Source organism: Sipha flava, unplaced genomic scaffold (assembly GCF_003268045.1).
Source record: "Sipha flava isolate LNK unplaced genomic scaffold, YSA_version1 248_pilon_pilon, whole genome shotgun sequence".
NCBI lineage: Eukaryota > Metazoa > Arthropoda > Insecta > Hemiptera > Aphididae > Sipha > Sipha flava.
The window spans coordinates 663,015-668,579 of NW_020272897.1; the positions used below are offsets into that span (position 1 = coordinate 663,015).

Here is a 5,565-nt window from a genome sequence, read left to right on the forward strand (position 1 = left end):
TTATTAGAGTCCACAGTAAAATGAATATGCCATAAAAAAATTTTTAACTTCACTAAAAATAAATTTGGGTCTGAAAGGGTTAACACGCTAAGAGTATAATTTAAGATATGTCTTCACAAATAAGTAAAAAAGTTAGTTTTGTACATTGTTCGTGATGCATTTTAAGTAGGCACAAGAAAAACAAAAATGATTTTTAATAAAACTATTATTTAATCGAATATTTAATTGGCACACTAAAAAAGAATTTCTAATGTCTTATGACTTATAATCTTAAAATATTTGTTACTTCTCAAAGTTTATAAACAAGTACGTATAATATACTATTATTTCATATCAAAAGTTATTACTTGTTAAAAAGACTTATAAGGCTTATAGTCATCGGTTCTTTGTATAGAAATAAAATAAGGTAAATGTATAAAATTATGCGCATCGTGATTTTATTTGAAGTTTTAATTATTAGTACATATTTTTTCAATCGTAAACTGAAATCCTGATTAGTAAAATGTAAAAATATAACTGTTATCAAACAATTACAATTATTATTATTAGAAAACACCATACAATACGAAATATCTACACTACTTATTTTATTTTTCTAATAATTAATACATCCCAACAATCAATAAGAATATCAAGATGATAATAATAAATATGAAAGTTAATTATTTGAAAAATAGGAAGGATACAAAACATGTTTTTAAATTACCTGATTAATTTAAATTAATATTATAGTAAAGGTATTATTGTTTGGTTCAATCAAATTATTTTCATCTAAATATTGATAAAAAATGTCATTTGGAAAACTGAAAGTCAATGTTTAGTACAATGTATATTACATTATTATATATATATACATACAATGTATATTATCTAACAAAAAACATCCACATTTATATTTCTATGACAGATTTGTTAGGTCTATATAGTCAGTAATTTCAAAAACTACTTAAATATTTTGTGATTAATTGAAATAATCATTGCGGATGTAATACATCATATTGATTGCAATAATCTTTTAAATAAATAAACAAACTCAACATTAAAAAAAAAAATGTCAATTATAAATTCCACAGTCCATTATAAATATTGCGGGTCTTGTATCTGTTTAAAACGGTCATATTTTTGACTCGCAATTGACAGCCATATTTTTCACCCTCACTCTCGTAATACTCAAATTTTTTCACTACATGGGAAGGGAATAACGAAAATTTCATCCGACATTTATATACGATGTTATACTGTTCAACTCATCTGGTATTAACCATTACACACGAATGAATTTTGTGTATAATATTGAAATATATAGCAGTGTTCGTTTATAATAGGTATAATTGATATTTATGATTTCGAATTTTTTATAAACAACTGCAAAACATTATTATTAACAGTGCGTAAACAAATTATTACTAGTCTTGCAATCACTAAATGTTATATTCCTAATTGATGATAGTAAATTTAATATAAATGCTATCATTTTGTATTCAGCTCCGGATAGAAAACTGATTTTTTTCTTTGTTTTTTGATTCTAATAAGAATACATTTAAAACTCGTTACATGCTTTGCATTGTTAATTTATAGTTATAATTAACAAAGATAATTAATTCATTATCTTATTTAAATGTTAATCAATATTTTAATTTTTGTTATCTTTTATTGTACATGGCAGCACCCCAATCCGGTTCAAAACATTAACCTTAACGCCCTATTAATAACTCTTTTTTTATTTCAAGTACTTCTTCTATATAATGTACGTAGTCGATTAAAAAATGATTCTATCTTCCTAACGGTCTTAAGTTTATTATGACTATACTGTTACTATTACCGTTTCGATCATTTTTTCTACGTCCGGCACTCGAGAATGTCCAGTAAATTCGCAGTTAGTACACCGCTCGTAGAGTGCATTTTCGCGATTTGTATTCGCGACCACACGTGTCCAAGCGTATAAACTCCTAATGACCGATGTTCACATATTCCGTATTCCTCTCGCAACGTTCGCGTTCTACTCGCGCGCACGTAATATTTTCGATGTGACAATTTCGCATAGCGATAATTTCTTGTTGACCGATATTATCCAACGATGTTTGCGTCGTTAGATGATCCTCTCCTGGATCATTGGTGTTGTATATTGTGTGCATCAGCGTAGTGCAAATCGTATAAAATATGTCTTCACATCCGCTCGTCCTCACTATCGTCGTATTTTAATTTTGGACTCTATAGTAAATCTATTAAACCAGGGGTGGGCAACTGGCGGCCTGCGAACTTTTTTTTTATCTGGCCCGTACTATATTTTAAAATTACATATACAATTTTAAAGTTTATCGTCTATTCTCTGACTTATCGAAGTAATAATTGTTATTTAGTATTAAACATCATTAAATGTCTAAATGTCATATGTACGTACAAGTATATATATATATATACTTGTAAGGTTAAAGCTATAGCTTTTAACCATAGCTATCCGTAGTATTTAACTATATCAGTTTCTTCGTATCATTCGTATCGTGCTGTAGTATGTGTTGAATTAATTATTTCCGTGTATATAAATATTAAAATTCATATTTTGAATGACTTTTTTTTTTCTATGCTCTGGCCCGCTAGATTTTAATTTTCTAAAAATTGGCCCTCTAGTAATTTTGAGTTGCCCATCCCTGTATTAAACCATTCTTCACATCCGTTGCCACTCAAAAACGTTTGATCGGTTCGCAACACATGTAATTTTTTTTTTACGTAATTTTCTAGTTCTTTTAATGCATAGAATAATCGTTGGCCGTCCCACGTTCGATAGATAACGTTCCCATCCAGGGTGGCTACCCCCATTACATTGTTTTACTTTCAAGCAAGTTGTGGAACTCTTGAAAATTATCGAATTGACTTACCAACGATACTACAGCACACTTTCAACATTCGGTTTCGGCAACTTTTCCGTGTGACTTTTCCCATGCGTGGTTAAATTGACATGGTTAGACTGATTTAGACTTAAGTGAGGTGGAAAAAATAGTACAAAAAAAATAATATTAATTTGACTGGCAGTCCAATATAATATTTATTAAACAGTCAGTCTGCCAGCGTTTATCATAAAAATTAAAATAAATTAATACAATTTTAAATAATCGGATGTCAAATGCAAAATTGTGTTATATGCACACTTGACTAAATTTATTTCAATACAACTCTATAAAATAGAATATATTTTCTACGCTGAAAACATATTGTTATAAAAAAATTAAATAAACATCAAATTACTAATTAAATATTTTTTAATACATGCAGAGTTAAAAATTATTTATTATATAGAGCCGTTATGATTATTTTAATTTATTCATTTCATAATATACTCGTATGTATGGGTAGTGTAAAACTAAATATTAATAATAATTATATTAAAAATGTCATAAACTTTCATGGGGTATTTGGGATATTATACCAAATATAAAAGTATTTATATAAGATAAAAATTAACAGTAACTTATATAATTATAAGCGCGTAATATACCATGTAAAAAAATACGAATTTATAGGTGTTCGACTTATTAAAAATGCAATCACACCACGAGGTCTTCATGTGGTGCAAGGTGTGTGTGTGTGGGTGTGTCCTCAGCAGTTCCAATATTGAGCATCCATGATAATTAATAATTACCTGAAATATAGTGTAGTAGAATTTCGCCTTGTTCATCCGTTGAAGTTAAGCTTATCAAGATTTCCTATATCTTCAATAATTAAATTTAACCAACTAGAATTGTTGAGTACGCGTGTACACAATTTGTGTCTTTTTACACAAATTTAGTTATATGTGTATATATCTAAGATATGTTCTTATAGTAAAATTATTTATACAATATTTATTTTAATTCATAGTTATTATATATTATTAAGAGAATGTTTTAAGGATTAGTGTTGATTAATTATGTTAATGATTTTCAAGCATTTTGTTAAATAGTGAACAGTATAGGTTTTATTCATGTTTCCTCTATTAAATACTCATACAGAAACAAAATGTATGTGTGTGATAGAATAACGAACTAAAATACCTATATTATTTAACGAACATGTACGTAAATTGGAGGATTATATTGTTTTAATTATTCACAGTTGTTATACTTGGTAGCACCATTGATTTCGCTGTAGTATCATTAATAAAATGTACACAATCTATACATTATGATAGTACAAAATATATACATGGTAATATAAATGGTGATTTGGGTTTTTTTACCAGTTTTCCGGCATAAAAAATCAATGTTGACTCTAGTTATTAATTAGTTCATAGTTAAAAGACAATGGGCCTTCTGTATAGAAACTGCACGAAGGTATAAAACCCTCGAAAGACTTATTCCCCTTGATATGTATTTCATCAATATAACTATATGGTTGGAGTATATATGAATATTATATATCCTAAACTCGAGATATGCCGTGAAGAAGTAATATCTCCGTCGATAATCAAGTGAAAAACTCGCGGTAAACACAATGATATGTCGTGCGGACCAACCGAACTGTGTTCAATATGTTTGTGTGTACGTTTGCGGCGAACTCGATCAAATCAAACCAAATCCAGGAAGCCAAAATAATACACATTATGTAAATATTGGAAATATCTATCGCTACTCGTGTCCGTCATTAGGGACAATCTGAAACCTGTGATTTTGATGAAAACAAGATATATCATTATTAGTGCAGGATTATTAAACACATACAACAGCTTCCGCGATCGATATTGAACTCGTGGTGATACATTCACTAGTAACGAAACCCTAGATTTTTAAGCACCGTTTTCTACGCAACTCTATAATTCATTTGCCTCGATAGAATTTAAATAATGTTGCATGAGAAATTGTCTTCAACAGAACTGTACACGTTCTCATTGCCCCCGTGCCATCCACCAATAAATGTGCAAATACGTTCGATTCGAGAACGCTGATAAATAGAGTATATACACACATATCATTACACTTATGGTAATATACTCGTGTACATTATTATTTGTCCGATGCTTGCTAAGAGCTGTTCTTTTTCGTGATAATTTATCACGACGTTTTTATTATCGATCGGTCGTTCGGTCCAGATGCGGAGAAATGATTAGTGGTGAACGAACAAACAGAATAAACACGAGTCTAAATTAAACGAATTGCACGAGGTACCAGCTGGATTTATTTCTAGGTGGACCACCAACCCATATATTTAAAAGTATTGCACTCAATGGCCCACATTTTTCCCTTAAGTATACGTGTATGGAGAGTGGTTATTGGCTCACGTATTATTACTTCTATTTCCAACTGTAAAAATTACTATGAAACCACTGCAGTCGAACAATATAGTTATTACTATGGTTTTGTGTTGATGTCTTAACATATTAGTTACCCAGATGCCACCTCTGAAGTATTTTAAAATGTGTAACGGTGGCCGATACACTCCACGGCAGGGATGGACGACACCGAACAATTTTAAGCTGCATGAGCATAAATATTATACTTATAGAAGTAAAGAAATGGCACACGATATACGAGTAAACATGAACACTATAGATACACAAGGACCGTGTGGAGCACGCGGGGGGGGGGGGGGGGG

At 30.0% G+C, this 5,565-nt stretch overlaps 1 protein-coding gene across 2 annotated transcripts in view; it reads right to left on the minus strand.

Annotated features, from left to right (window-relative positions):
- LOC112684307 (glycine receptor subunit beta-type 4-like) overlaps positions 1 to 5,565 on the minus strand; it is a 218,629-nt gene that overhangs the window by 205,643 nt on the left and 7,421 nt on the right. The gene's annotated exons all lie outside the window — the stretch shown is intronic.